Raw genomic sequence first — 15,735 nt, 5'->3', positions numbered from 1 at the left:
ATGGGAAGTGGGGCTTGGCTCACGTGTAGGGCGGTAGCCTTGAGCTGAAGAGCTCAGGGACTGCACCCAGGCCTCATGACCCACAAAAACAAACAACAACAACAAAACACTATGAAAATTATCAGCAACCAGAAAAAAAAATCCTCTCCCTAAAAAGTAAATTAAATAAGTAAATAAGTAAATACATAAATTTAACCCAGAGTGGTGGTGTATGCTTTATAATGCCAGCTACTCAGAAGAAGGAGGCAGGAGGATCAAGGGTCAAAACTTTGATAACTTTCCTAAGGCAAAGTCCCACCTTTGGACAAACTGGATAAATTACGTCAGGAAACTTATATATTCCTTATAAATTTTTTGTATATAAGCCTTCAATAAATGAATTGATTTTGGTGCCCTATTTACCAAATACTCAAACCATGATACTATTCCAGGGATAATTAACAAGTAATTTGCTGTGACTTTTGTTTTGTTTCCATTTTTTCCATCCTGTGGACCAACCCCAACACTTTCAAAACAACTAAGCAAATGCCCTACCACAAGGCAGGCAGGACAGCGCATACTGCAATCCCAGCATGTGGCAGGATGGAGCCTGCATGGGCTATATAGCAGCAAGACAGTACATTTGGGGGGAGGAGGGGAGAAATGGTCCTACTACAGAGCTACATCCCCAACCCACTACAGTTTATTTTGTTTTACTCATTCTACTTTCTTTTGGGATAACAAGTATATGTGCTACAATGCCCATCCTGTTTTTTAATGCATATATAAACACAAATATCTCTTTTAAATGATCAATATGTCAATGGCATTATTTCCTTTTCTTTTTTTCTTTGCCAATCTTGGGGCTTGAACTCAGGGCCTGAGCACTATCCTTGAGCTTTCTCAAGGCTAGAGCTCTACCACTTGAGCCACAGTACCACTTGCTGCTTTTTCTGTGTATGTGGTATCATGAAAGCAAATCCAGCCTGGGCTTCATGCACACTAGGCAGGCACTCTACTACTCAGGCACACTCGTGGCTTTATGTTCATTTTACTCCATTATGTGCTCCCATCATGATGTACTGGCTAGACTAAACCAATGAACACAATGGCTAAGTCTCTAAAGCTATGAAGACCAATAAATCTATTCTCTTTAAAAGGTGATTAGCTCAGGAAACCGGTGTTTGTTGCTATTGTTTTGTCAGTCATAGGGCTTGAAGTCAGGGCCCAAGGGCTGTCCCTGAGCTCTTTTGCTCAAGGATAGTGCTGTACTGTACCACATTGAGCCACAGTGACACTTCCAGTGTTCTGGTGGTTCTTTGGAGATAATAGTCTCATAGGATTTTTCTGCCCGGGCTGACTTTTAATCACTATCCTCAAATCTCAGCCTCCCGAGTAGCTAGGATTATAGGTATGAACCACCAGTGCCAGGCTCAGGTAACAAAGTTACCAAAAGCTGGCTAATAATAAATAGGGAAAAGGGTCAAGCTGTCTCAAGACAACTGTGGGGCAAAGAAGGGGAAATGGATTTTTTTTCTCAATTTCTCCTGACAGCGTGAATTACTCCAAAGACTACACAAAACAAAGCACTAGGGCTGGAGGCCGGTAGCTCATGTCTGTAAGCCTAGCTACTCAGGAGGCTGAGATTTGATGATTGAAGATGGAGGTTCTGTCCAGGCAAGAAAGTCCATGAGATTCTTATCTCTATCTGATCAACACAAAGCCAGAAGTGGAAATATGGCTGGAACTGAGCACTAGTCTAGAAAAGAATAATTGCCACTGAATAATTTGTAGGGGGCTAGGGATGTGGTTCAACTTGCCTAGCTAAGTAAGACCCTGAGTTCAATCCCTAGCACTGCAAGAAATACTAACAACAATAACAATTTGTAGTGGCAATATAAATCTCTGAACTCCAGAGGTTAAAATATAGCTAGAAGATGTCAATGTTGCTACTACAGTTTTCTGGAATTCAACACACACACACACACACACACACACACACACACACACACACACGCTCTCTCTCTCTCTCTTATAAATTAATGTCATGCTATAACATACCAAATGTCTTCAGCTTTCTTTCAGGAACGGTGCTTGGAATTCTGCCAAATGCAGAGGAAAGGGGGTGGGGGGGGGAAACTGACTTCTCCATGTTTTGAGTACAGAAACCAGCCAGTCCAACAAAGAAGTCATATACAATATGGTAGAGAACTCTCATAAAAGTGACAATGGGTGAGGGAAGGGTACAGGGTCGAAACACGCTGTAATCAAAGCTGGCCTAGATCTCATCAAGTAGCCAAGGCTGACCTTGAACTGAGATCTTCCTAGCTATAAAATGGCCAATTTAAAGTGCAAAGAAAATGAGATGGCAGTATGATGAAGATTACAGATTTTGTATACAGACAAATCAGCCTATGCAATTGAGAGCTTCACCCAAAAATGGATGTGGAATTAAAGGCATTATGAAGTACATCTAGCACTTAAAATTCTTAGATCCTGATACATCTATCAAGGGCTCAATAAATAGTTAACTATTCATAATATTGTCTTATAAAAGGAAAAAACAAATCAAGGTATTTCTGTTGCTGTTTCTTATTCCTTTACTGCTGCTTCTTTCTGTTTGGCTTTTTGAGATAGGATCTTACTACACGGTCCAAAATGTCCTCAAACATGCATTCTACTGGCTCCACCTGCCAAGTGCTGAAATTACAGGCATGCACCAACTTAGCCTCTTTTCCAACAAGTAACTTCCAAATACTCTGTTACCATACAAAACTATCTATATACACATATCATTGAAATTAGTTTTGAGGAAGAGGAGTAGGCCTGTATAACCTTGAGCTGAAGAGGACAGATATAACACCCAAACCTGGAGTTCAAGTCCCACAACAACAACAAAAAAAAAGAAAGAAAGAAATTAGTTTTGAGTATCAGGGCTCATGCCTGTAATCCTAGGTACTTAAGAGGCTTAGAGCTGAGGATCACGATTTAAAGCCAGCCTGGGCAGGAAAGTCCATGAGACTATTATCTCCAATGAACCACCAGAAAACGAGTGGTGCTACAGCTCAAAGTGGTAGAGCACTAGCCTTGAGTGGAAAAGGCTCAGGGATAGTGAGTGCCCAAGCCCTGAGTTCAAGTCTCATAACCAACAAAAAAGAAAAAAAGAAAGGGAAGGAGAGAGGATGAGAAGGGAGGAGAGAAGAGAATTAGTTCTTGGATAGTAGTGTGAGCTCAATGTTATAGCCCTTGCATAGAAAACATAGGCCCTTGATTCTATTCCCAGCACCCTCTCAAAGTCTACATATTCAATGTGCTAACAATGTTAAATCAAAGACTTTTCAAGTGTATGTATGGCACTTAAAAACTGCATGTTCAAAGCTAGATACCACGTGGCTCACACCTATAATCCTAGCTATTCAAGAAGCTCTCTCCTTCAGACCTTGTCTGCATACATAGATGATTACATGTTCTGGGAGTAAGCAAGGATATCTCAAAGGAAAAAACAGCTTGGTGAAACACACACAAGTACAAACATGAATGAACACACACACGCGCGCGTGCGCGCACAAAAAAAAATCCTCTTTGCACAAAGTTTTTATATGTATAAATAATGGACACCTGTCTTGAAGGAAGCATGTAGCAAAATCCTTTCCTTTGTTGAAGGCAATGATGCAAGTTTAGTGAGCAGGCCCACCTTGAAATAATAGGGCCAGGCCCAACTGATAAAACAATGTTCAAGCAAGATGGAATTCTACAGAAGTCAGATCAAAAGGGGGCACTCATCCCAAGGTAAATTTGAGCCAAACCTTAACCTATTTTTCTCATCATAAATACCTGTGGAGGAGAAGGAGGAAAAGGAGCAGGAGGAGGAAGAGGAGTAGCAGGAAGTGGGGGAAGGCAGGAGGGAAGGAATAAAATTTTATGAATACTTTTAACAAAAAATGACATTCTTAACAAAAAAAGAAACGCCTGTGCAGTGCACCAGCTTTTGAAGGTAAGGATTTCATATGCTACAGTTAAAAAAAACTTCATACTTAAAAAATATAATATATGGAGGCCGGGAATTTGGCCTACTGGTAGAGTGCTTGCCTAGCATGCATGAAGACCCAGGCTCCATTCTTGAGTATACCACATATATAGAAAAAGTCGGAAGTGGTGCTATGGCTCAGGTGGTAGAGTGCTATCCTTGAGAAAGCCCAAGGACAGTGCTCAGGTTCTGAGTTCAAGCCCCAGGACTGGCATATATATACATACATATACACACACACACACACACACACACACATACACACACACACACACACATACATATACACACACACACATATATATTATAATGAAAACTAGAATCTACATTAGGCTCATGTTCAAGACATTCCAAATCAACTTCTATTTAATAAACCTTCAATTTCTATTTCTGACCTGCCCAGAGTTAATCACAAAATGTTTTTTAAATTGCCAATTATTGCCACATAACCAACCACTCTTGTTCTTTCTCCTCTCCTCTCAAAGCATCACAGTTAATATGTGCTTGGAATACAAAAATCACTCCCTGACTAACCAGGGAAAAATGAACTGGAATCCAAAAGTCAGACAAATCAGTTTGAAAAGATTCAGCACTGTAGATTCGTATGAATGGTAATTTTCCTCCATTACTGAAGATAATCCAAATTTAACTACCCTAAACAATACTGACCTTGAAGGCTACAATGGAAATGGAAGCACCTTGTTTTAAGAGGTTTTGTTGCTGGCTGTCTTGCTTGTTCTCACTTATTTAACAATACTAGAGACTGAACTAGGGCCTCCCTTGTGCTCTACCGCTTGAATTAAAACCCTTCACCCTGTTTTACAGACAAAGAAAATGCAACACAGAACTCTACGAATAAGTTTAAAGTAAAATACGGGTAAGGGAAAATCTCAGCAGGACCCTGCCGTCTCAGCTAATAATGTTCTAGATCCTATTACCTTATATCATCACTCACCTAGTGTTAAATCAGCTCCATTTACCAAATAAATCAGTAAAAAATACTACCAGATAACACTTTACTCCACAAATCTGCACAAGTGAAACTGGCACATCTGCAATACTATCTATAGAAATCTTCCTTCATTGAAATTTCAAGCATGTAAACATATCTTGATGAGACACTGCAAAGGTGTGTGCTCTGCAAGCGCTTTACGAGAACCAATTATCCAACTCTTCTGAAACTACAGCAACTAGTCAAGGTTCTAATTTGCTAAAAGATCACATTTTTCAGCCAGGTAAGTTTGAACAGCTTTTTTGCTTGTTTGTTTCGATAGCATTTTGGTTTTTTTTTTAACAAAGCTTTCCATCTCAGATTTCAAAGTCACCTTACAACTTAATGGAAGTATGTAGCTCTGATTTTTCTGTCCATAGAACAAGACTCAGAACAAAGACTCAGGTTAATTCCCTTCCCTAGCAAGCCACTTGAAAACAAACATATATGCAAACCTTTGAGAACAGCTTTTCTGGAATAACATACAGATAAAAATTCAGCAAACGAGGAAAAGAAAAATAGCAGTACGAGACAAAAAGTACATAATATAAAAGCCAGGTGGACAGCAGATTCCTAAAATGTAGCTTGCAAAATAAAAATCTTCTGCTCTCATATAAACAGCTGCTGAATCAACTGGCAACTTCAAGCTAAGTTTACCAAAGAGAAAAGAAATTCTGAGGAATCTTTGTTGTTGTCTTCCTATAAGAAAATAAATACTAAGGGAAATATGTGTAGAATCGTGAATTTTAATAAAATTAAGCAGCTTGATTTTATTCACTGTGACTTTTAAAATACAAGTATTAGAATACATGACTTGGTTATTTTATAAATTTACCATTTGTTTTCTAATCTTGCAGGTTAAAAGTCAATATTAAGATAAAATATAATTTATCAATACTGTTAACACAATAATTTTTTCATAATTTTTCTAGCATGGCTTGAGTGATGCAATGTAATAACTTCATTTTATCTACCGAATGTTGACATTTTTCTTTAAAGAAATCCAAGTATTCTGTACTATGAGTGATGAGTGACCTTGAAGCAGCACTGGGAAGACAGTCACCATGGCAACATTACCACAAAAGTGCCTCCTCCTCAGGAAAAGGACCAACCTAGTACATCAGAATTTTGTAAACCAAGAGAAACAGACCCTCCTTCAAGATTCCCCCAACCCACCCAAAGAAAAAGCATTAACAATGTTCATAGTGCCTTTCTATTTTAAGCTTCCTATTTATTCTACATGGACCAGGGCATATTCATTATCTTCATGATAACAATAAAAAAAAAATCAAGCCATGCAGAAATTGTTTTCCTTCTCCTTTCCTAAAGAGGCAAAATAAATTGCTAAAATACAAATAAGTAACAATTTTACACTTTAAAAGATACATACATAAAATTTCTCAATAGAATCAGTACTGTTGTGATCTTTTAATCACTGTCAAAAATGAAGCAAACACTGGCTGGGTGTGGTGAAGCATGGCTATAATTTCAGTATTCAGAAGACAGTGAGGCAAGAGGATGGTGAGTTAAGGCCAGCCTAGCCTACATATTGAGACCCTATCTTCAAGCAAACATTTATGTTGGTAAACAACATTTATTTTCCAGCTGCATTTGTGAGGAGGATGATTCATAATTCTACCCTTCTCAAACTGCCATTGAAAATACAATAAAAACAAATTTATTGGAGGAAACTATTATGACTAGATTTTCATAACAAGAAAATTTAAAAAGGGAATTTTCTTGCATGTACTAAATGGTTAATATTGTCAATTCTTCCCTATCTTTTTGTTGTTGTTGTTGTTGCCAGTTCTGGGCTTGAGCTCAGGGCCTGAGCACTGTCCTTGGACTTTCTCAAGGCTAGAGCTCTACCACTTGAGGCTCAGCACCACTTCCGGCTTTTTTTCTATGTATGTGGTACCAAGGAATCAAACCCAGGTCTTTGAGCATGGTAGGCACGCACTCTACCACTAGGCCAAACTCCCAGTCCAAATCCTCCCTATCTTTAACCAATCTTAGGTAAACTTCCATCTTTGCTATATTCCTTTTTTTTTTCCCCCTTTCTTTTTTGTTATACTAATAATGGGGTTTGACTGTGGAGTCTAGATACTATCCCTAATTTTTTTGCTCAACACTGGGGCTCTACCATTTGAGCAACCGCCTTATCTTGGGCTTTTTGACGGTTAACTGGGAGATATGAACCTCATGGACCTTCCTGCCAGGGCTGGAACCAAGATCTTCAGACCTCAGCTTCTTAAGGGTAGGATTACAGGCACAACCCACCCAGCATCATACTTTTTTATTTTTCTTTTTGGCTGCATTTCTACAAATAATTCCAGTCTAAAAAGATTAGAAGCTACTATAAAACCAACTAAGACCAGGAACTTCCCTAATACATCTTCCATGTTATTTGAAGATGGAAGATATTAGACAACATAAAGATATATGGAGGATTGAAGAAACAGGGGATTAAACACAATGACTTGTGTACTAGACCATGCTCCGTTCCAGAAAAAACACTTCAATGCCACAGACCAAGGTAGAAAAATGGTTCTGAGAAGGACATTACCCTGCCAAGGACAGTGCACAGGCCCTAAGTCCAAGACCCAGGACTGGCAGAAAAAAAGAAAAATTAAAAAAAAAAAATTAAGGGCCAGGAGTTTGGCATAGTGGTAGAGTGCTTGCCTAGCATGCATGAAGACCTGGGTTGTATTCCTTGGTTACACATATATAGAAAAAGCCGTAAGTGGTGCTGTGGCTCACTGATTTTTGGAGAGTGAAATGGGGGGCATCAGCAGAATCTTTTTTTTGGCCAGTACTTGCCAGGCAAGCACTCTATCACTAGGCCAAACTCCTGGCCCTCCAGCAGAATCTTTTTTGTTGTTTTGTTTTGTTGCCAGTCCTAGGGCTTGAACTCAGGGTCTGGGCATTGTCCCTGAGCTTCTTTTGCTCAAGGCTAGCACTCTACCACTTTAGCCACTGCACTACTTCTTGACTATTTATGTGGTATGAAGGAATCGAACCCAGGGCTTCATGAATACTAGGCCAACACTCTACTACTAACCCCCATCTCCAGCCCCCAGCAGAATCTCTGGGGGAAGAGGACAAACAAGATCCCTTTAACAGTCATTATAGATTCAAGGGTAAAACACAGGGAGATCTATCCCAGTGTTATTGGAATAACTCACAGACCATGATAGGCTCAGTGGAAGAGTTGAGACATAGCTGGATTCTAGACACAGGCAAGACACAGATATGGAAGAAAGGAGTCAGGATTTTTACCCTTAACACCTTGATAAACAAAGTTACCAACAAGTAAGAAGAAAGCTTACAGTGAAGATGAAGGAAAAAAACCAGGAGCTCAATTTAGAAATGCTAAGTATTAGTTGTCAAATTCTAACTCCAAATGGCAAGGTTGAGAAGACAGTTGGCTATGGAGACAGGAAATCACTGGGAAGTTTATTTTACATAAACAATATGCAAGGAAGATCTAACACACATATTACAGGAATCCCAAAAGGAGTAAAAAAAAAAAATCGAGGCAATGAAAAAGAGGAAAGAAAGCACTAAAAACCTATAATCTTGAAAGCACACACTATAAGGACTCACTGCATGTCTAAGGCAAAAATCATCTAAACACATAAACACCAATGCCAAAATCTACTTAAAAAAAAAAAACTTTTCTATACCTAAACAAAGACAAAAGGGCAAAGTCACTCATACAGAAAAATAGATGAACATCAGAACCCAACACTTATATGCTCTATAACAGAAATCATTAAAATGACATTGTAGCCAATCAGGAAAAGAAATTTATAAATTTGACAAACCAGCTTTGAAACATCAGACATACACACCAACTGCTAAAACACAATAAAACAGTAAAATAGGGGACAGGAGTTTGGCCTAGAATGTATGGGCTTGCCTAGCATGTACAGAAGACTCAGATTCAATTCATTGGTACCACATACATAGAAAAGCTGGAAGAGGTGCTATGGCTCAAGTGGTAGAGCGCTAGCCTTGGGGGAAAAGCCCAAGGACTGTGCCCAGGCCCTGAGTTCAAGCCCCCAGACTGGCAAAGGGCTAGGAGCATAGCCTAGTGGTAGCATGCATGCCTAGCATGCACAAAGCCCTCAGTTCAATTCCTGGAACCACATACACAGAAAAAGCCAGAAATGGCACTGTGGCTCAAGTGGCAGGGTTCTAGCCTTGAGCAAAAAGTGTTCAAGGACAGTGCCCAGCCTATGAATTAAGCCCAGGACTGACAAATATAGAGATAGATAGATGATAGATAGATAGATAGATGATAGATAGAAAGATAGATAGATAGATAGATAGATAGATAGATAGATAGATAGATAGATAGGCAGACAGACAGACATATACATACATACATACATACATACATACATACATACATACATACACTGCTATTTTTTGGAGGGTTTTGGGGGGGTTGTTTTTTGGGGGGGTTGTCTTTGGGGGGGTGGGTCATGAGGCTTGAACTCAGACAGGGTGCTGTCCCTGAGTTCTTCAGCTCAAGGCTACTACCCTACCCCAGGGTCAGGGCACTGTGCCTAGCTATTCAGCTCAAGGCTAGGGCCCTACCCTTGAGTCAAGGCCCACTTCCCATTTTATAGAGGAGATAGGAGTCTCAGGTCCTTTTGTGCCTGGGCTGGCTTTGAACCTTGATCCTCAGATCTCAGCCTCCTGAATAGCTAGGGATATAGGTGTGAGCCACTATGCCCAGCTTGCTGTTTCTTTTCTAACAGTAATCTTATTTAAAAGTTAAGGGGCTGGAAGTTTGACATAGTGGTAGAGTGCTTGCTTGGCATGCACAAAGATCTGGGTTTAATTCCTCAGTAACACATAAATAGAAAAAGCTGGAAATGGTGCTATGGCTCAAGTGGTAGAGCTCTAGCCTTAAGAAAGCCCAAGGACAGTGCTCAAGCCCCAGAATGGCAAAAAAAAAAAAAAAAAGTTCAGGTCTGGTGGCTCAGCCTGTTATACTCACTACTCAGAAGGCTGAGATCTGAGGATTGTTGTTCAAAGCCAGCCCCAAAGTGGCACAAAAGTCTTATCTCCAATTAACTACCAGAGAACTGTTATGGCTCAAGCAACAGAGTGCCTTAAACTAAAAGCTCAGAGACAGTGCCAAGGCCCAAAGTTCAAGCCCCATGACTGACCAAAAAAAAGTTAAGTAAATAATGTCACTAACTGGACACATCTCACAGGAACTTAGTTTTATCTTTCTCTAGATTAACCTCAAGTGATATTTCCTTTCTCTAAACTCTAAAAGCAATTCTTGTGCAATTTATCCTGCACTAATGTGTTAAATTTCTTTCATAGCCAGGCATGGTGGCTCACAACTGTAATCCTACTTACTCAGGAGGCTGAGATCTGGGGACTACAGTTCAAAGCCAGCCCGGTTACTACAGTCCATGAGACCTCTAATCTCCAATTAACCACCAGAAAACTGGAAGTGGGAGGCTGGGAGTTTGGCCTAGTGGTAGAGTGCTTGCCTAGCATGCACTAAGGCCTGGGTTCAATTCCTTGGTACCACATACATAGAAAAGAGCTGGAAGTGGAGCTGAGGCTCAAGTGGTAGAGCTCTAGCCTTGAGGGCAGTGCTCAAGACTTGAGCTCAAGCCTAGGACTGGCACAAAAAAAAAAAAAAAATTGAAGTGGTGCTGTGGCTCAAGGAGTAGGGTGGTAGCCTTGAGCTAAGCACAGGGACAACAGCCAGGCCAAGTTAGTTCAAGTCCCACAACTGATATGCTATTGAAACCTCTAGTTAGCATTAGTTTCATATTTCTAATCTCCCTTAAGATGATTGTATGATAAGGCCATAGGTTGTTTTACACAGACATACAGAGCAACTAGCAAACAGTAAAATAAATAATCTACTTAGATTTTAAAAAGGAAAAATAAATTACATTAGAAAAATGTTTTGTCTGAGCTCAGCTTAGATCACAGTGATATGGTAAATAAAGTCTCAACTGTCCATAAATATGGTAGCTATGATGGCGCCTTCCTCCAAAAGGTGAAGAAAATTGAAATCAGCCAGCACACCAAATACACCTGTTTCTTCTGTGGCAAAATCAAGATGAGGAGTCAAGCTATGGAAATCTGGAACAGTGCTGGTGGTGCTGGACCTTCAACATCACCTCTGCCTCAACAATCAAGTCTGCCTCACAAGAGGGAAAGACTTGAAAGACCAGTAGGGACACTACTACTACAATAAATGGGTTAATTTACATAACAAAACAAATGTTTAAAGCCACAAAAACTAATATTTGAGTCAGAGTTGATCTGCAGATGCACTATTTTAACCACGAAGGCTGAGTGGAGAGAGGTAAGTAATAATAAGGACCTGGCCTTGAAAACTTGAGGCCTCCATTTGGATCTTCCATCCTGACAGCATTTAAATTTTGTATTTTGTTTTTGTCTGTCGTGAAGCTTGAATTCAGGACTGGGCACTGTCCCTGAGCTTTTCCACTCAAGGCTAGTGCTCGGAGATAAGAGACTTTCCTGCCTGGGCTGGCTTTCACCCTGATCCCCATATCTCAGCCTTCTGAGTAGATATCCAAACCCCGAGTTTCAAATGAGACTATCTACCTTTAAAAGGTTTGTGATTGGCAAATGAGACATCTAAAACTATTGGCATTCTTTAGTGATTCCCAGGTTTTTTTCAAGCTTTTATGTCCTTAAAGCTAGAATTAACATGCAAACTATTAAAAAGTATCCATTTTATACTTGCGTTTCCAGCAGTTCACAACAGTGATGATACATTTGATAACTAATGGCTTCTTTTACAATGGAATTTATTTGTAGTTACAAGCAAATCAACAAATCTTCCTCTCACATTAAATAATGTCCTAGTATATGGTCAGGAAATAATTCATTTAGCTGTAATTCACTTAACATCCAAAGTACCTAGCGCTTAGCTATACAGTACATGTTCAATAAATAGCAACTATTGACACTGTTATTCTGAAAGTATTCACAAATATCTCACAACCTATTCAATACCTTACACCATTCTGAGCACCAAAAGCAGAGCAGTATATAAATTAACTCCCAGCACTCAAGAGTTCTAATTCTAAAATAGCACATACAACTTCTATAACACAAGCATATTGTCTCAAACATAAAAACTAAGCCGTTAGGAGGGGGTTGGGCTAACAAGGGAGGTGAAGGAGATGAATATGGTCAAGGCAATCTATTTGCATATATGAAAATGGAACAATGAAACCTGTCAAAATTGTTTTAGGAAGGGGAAAAGAAAAGCGATGGGGACAAAATTGGTTGGAATATACTGTATACATCCATGGAATTATTAAACTCCCCTTGAATAATGAATGATATTCATTTAAAAAAAAACAAAGCAATCCAAGAAAGATTAAAATATAACAATCTATGGGGGGTGTGGGGGGGGGAGGGAAATGGGTACCAAGACATGTGAAAGGGCATCAATGTACGTGAATTAATGCACCTTCTATCTGGCAAATATCATGTAACCCTTTTACTAATTACAATAAAAAATGCAAAAAAAAAAATATATATATATATAACAATCTAGGCAGGCACCAGTGATTCACACCTGTAACCCTAGCTACTCAGGAGTGAGATCCAAAGATCACAGTTCAACACTACCCCAGGCAGGAAACTCTCACACTCTTATTTCCAATTAATCAGTAAAAAGCTGGAAGTTGGGCCGGGAGTTTGGCCTAGTGGTAGAGTGCTTGCCTAGTATGCATGAAGACCTGGGTTCAATTCCTTGGTACCACATACATAGAAAAAAAGCCCGAAGTGGTACTGAGGCTCAAGTGGTAGAGCTCTAGCCTTGAGAAAGTCCAAGGACAGTGCTCAGGCCCTGAGCTCAAGCCCATGACTGGCAAAAAAAAAAAAAAAAAAAAAGCTGGAAGTGGAGCTGTGACTCAAGTGGGAGAATGCTCACCTGAGCACAAAAGCTCAGAAACATGCCCAAGACTTTAGTTCAAACTTCAGAATAGGAAAGACAGACAGACAGACAGACAGACAGACAGACAGACAGAAGAGAGGAAGAGAGAGAAAGGCCAGAAGTTGGCCTAGTGGTAGAGTGTTCAATTCCTCTGTACCACATACACAGAAAAAAGCCAGAAGTGGTGCTGTGGCTCAAGTGGTAGAGCTCTAGCCTTGAGGAAAGCCCAAGGACAGTGCCCAGGCCCTGAGTTCAAGGCCCAGGACTGACAAAAGAAAAAAAAAGAAAATTTAAGGAAAAGACAGAATAAACACTGAAGATAAAAAAGGGGGGGGGGGAGATACAAGTGAGGGGAACATCATCTCCAGTTATCTAAAAACAATACCTACACTAGCCAGGTATGGTGGCTCAAGACTATAATTCTAGATACTCAGGAGGCTGAGATCTGAGGATCATGGTTCAAAGCCAGGCCAGGCACTAAAAAGTCTGTGCTATTCTTATCTCCAATTAATTACCAGAAAACCAGAAGTGGCACTGTGGCTCAAGGGTTAGGGCGGTAACCTTGAGCTGAAGAGTTCAAGGACAATGCCCAGGCCAGAGTTCAAGTCCTGGGACTGATTTAAAAAAAAAAAAATACACCACACTCATTTATTTCAAAGAGAATAATTTTGGTTATTTATGAAATATAAACACTCTCAAGAGACAGAGCAAATTATAGTGATATTTTTTAAATCACCTTATGTGTTCACAAATCATTTTTGAAAAGGTCCTATAACTGTAGTTGAACATCAGGCACACATGTGCTCTCACTCTCTCATGCACGCGCTCCCGCTCCCCCTCTCCCTCTCCCTCTCCCTCCCCCTCACCCCCCCTCTCTCTCTTTTTGGTCAGTCATGGGGGCTTGAACTCTGGGCCTAGGCGCTGTCCCTGAGCTCTTCAGCTCAAGGCTACTGCCTTACCCCTTGAGCCACATCACTACTTCTGATGTTCTGCTGGTTAACTGGAGATAAGAGTCTCACAGACTTTAGTGCCCAGGCTGGCTTTGAATGGAAATCCTCAGATCTCAGCCCCCTGAATAGCTAGGATATCAAGTGTAAGCCACTGTGCCTAGCAAGCTGTCTTGGAGAGAACATTGTAGAGCTCAGGTTTACTGCTGCCCTCCAACTCAAATGAATTAATATTGCATATTTCATTCCTAAAGGCATGCCTATGGATCACATCATGAATTACTATTGCATTCTCAGACCCAAAGAGTACCAAATCAAGTAAAAGTCACCTAAATCCTCCTGGTTTTCATATATGGTCATTTGCTCAACTAGTTAGACTACCATGAAAATATAGCATGAATTACATTCTATAATCTTTCTTTCTTCTATTCGTTCCTTCTTTTTTTCTTTCTTTTTTTTTTGCCAGTCCTAGGGTTTGAACTCAGGACCTGGGCACTGACCTTGGACACTTTCCTCATGTGAGCCACAGTACCACTTTCAGCTTTTTCTGTGCATGTGGTACTGAGGAATCAAACCCAGGGCTTCATGCATGCATGCATGCTAAGCAAGCACTCTACCACTAGGCCACATTCCTGGCCCCACATTCTGTAATTTTTCTTTTCTTTTTTGTCAGCCCTGGGCCTTGAACTTAGGGACTAGGCACTGTCCTTGGGCTTTCCTCAAGGCTAGCGCTCTACCACTTGAGCCACAGCACCACTTCCAGCTTTTGTTCTATGTATGTAGTACCAAGGAATCCAACTCAAGTCTTCATGGGGGCTAGGCAAGCTTTCTACTACTAGGCCAAATTCCCAGCCCCATATTCTATAATCTTTCTAAAGCAAAATAATCTATTACCAAGGAGAAATGATAGCCCAGGAAAAATTAAGTTGATGGTCACAATTTGAGTAAAGAAGTTAAATGGAGCTGGGCACAGTAACTCACGCCTCTAATCCCAGCTACTCAGGAGGCTGAGATCTGAGGATAAAGGTTCAAAGCCAACCAGGGCACATAAGGACCTGAGACTCTTTATTTCCAATTAACCTCCAGAAAACAGGAAGTGGGGATGGCTGAAGGGTAGGGTGGTTGCCTTGAGCTGAAGAGCTCAGGAACAGTGCCCTGGCCCAGTTCAAGCCCCACCACCCACCTTCCCCCCCCCCAAAAAAAAAATTGTGTGACTTCATTTTACTTTTCTTGAGTACTCCACATAGTATAAAATTATTGAAAATTTTAATTGTACAGTAAAGGAATGATTACACAGCTATTCAGATGCATAATAAATCTACTGTAATAAAAAGAAACTTTTACAACAAATAGGAATTTTGAAATTAGAAGATTTTTTTAGTAATTTTCCAAGTTCAGTGTTTACAATTACATTAAGACAGATAAAGCAAATATACAGTACCTTGGATGTGTGAATTTATGCACTATCCACTATAAGCTGGCCAGATGTCATCTTATCATTGACATGGTAACTTCCAATTCCAGGCTGAGTGCAAGTGCAGTTGCACCAAGTATAGCAGTATAAGCAAGACTGCATGTCATTATGGGAAATAGTGGAAAATTTCACAGGCTGACATCCAGAAAGTCTGCGGTTCTTTTTCATATTTTTTTTTCCTGCAAAGCAGTTATTAGACCAGTAGTCTGACTTTTTTTAAGCTGGAAATTTCCACTCTTTTTTTTAAAACTACCTTTTAAAATCTCCCCCAAAGTTCAGTGTTACAGAAATAATCTTCAGATAGAGAAGAATTAAAATTTATTTTCAAATTAAGGAACTGAGATACATACAATGTCT

At 40.0% G+C, this 15,735-nt stretch overlaps 1 protein-coding gene across 5 annotated transcripts in view; it reads right to left on the bottom strand.

The window, feature by feature from the left end:
- Window positions 1-15,735, bottom strand: part of Ncoa3 (nuclear receptor coactivator 3) — an 81,616-nt gene that overhangs the window by 53,781 nt on the left and 12,100 nt on the right. For 2 of the 5 annotated variants that reach the window (XM_090352491.1, XM_090352492.1), the window contains exon 1: window positions 15,346-15,632. The exons of 2 other annotated variants lie outside the window; for them this stretch is intronic. The gene's annotated coding sequence lies outside the window, so the exon portion shown is untranslated. Of the gene's footprint in view, window positions 1-15,345; window positions 15,633-15,735 lie in introns of those variants that run through there. One more of the 5 variants, XM_090352489.1, reaches the window with a different exon arrangement.

Source organism: Megascapheus bottae, chromosome 18 (genome assembly GCF_031878675.1).
Source record: "Megascapheus bottae isolate mThoBot1 chromosome 18, mThoBot2.hap1, whole genome shotgun sequence".
NCBI lineage: Eukaryota > Metazoa > Chordata > Mammalia > Rodentia > Geomyidae > Megascapheus > Megascapheus bottae.
Note: the sequence above shows the minus strand (reverse complement) of the source record. Positions and strands in the feature narration are given on the sequence as shown.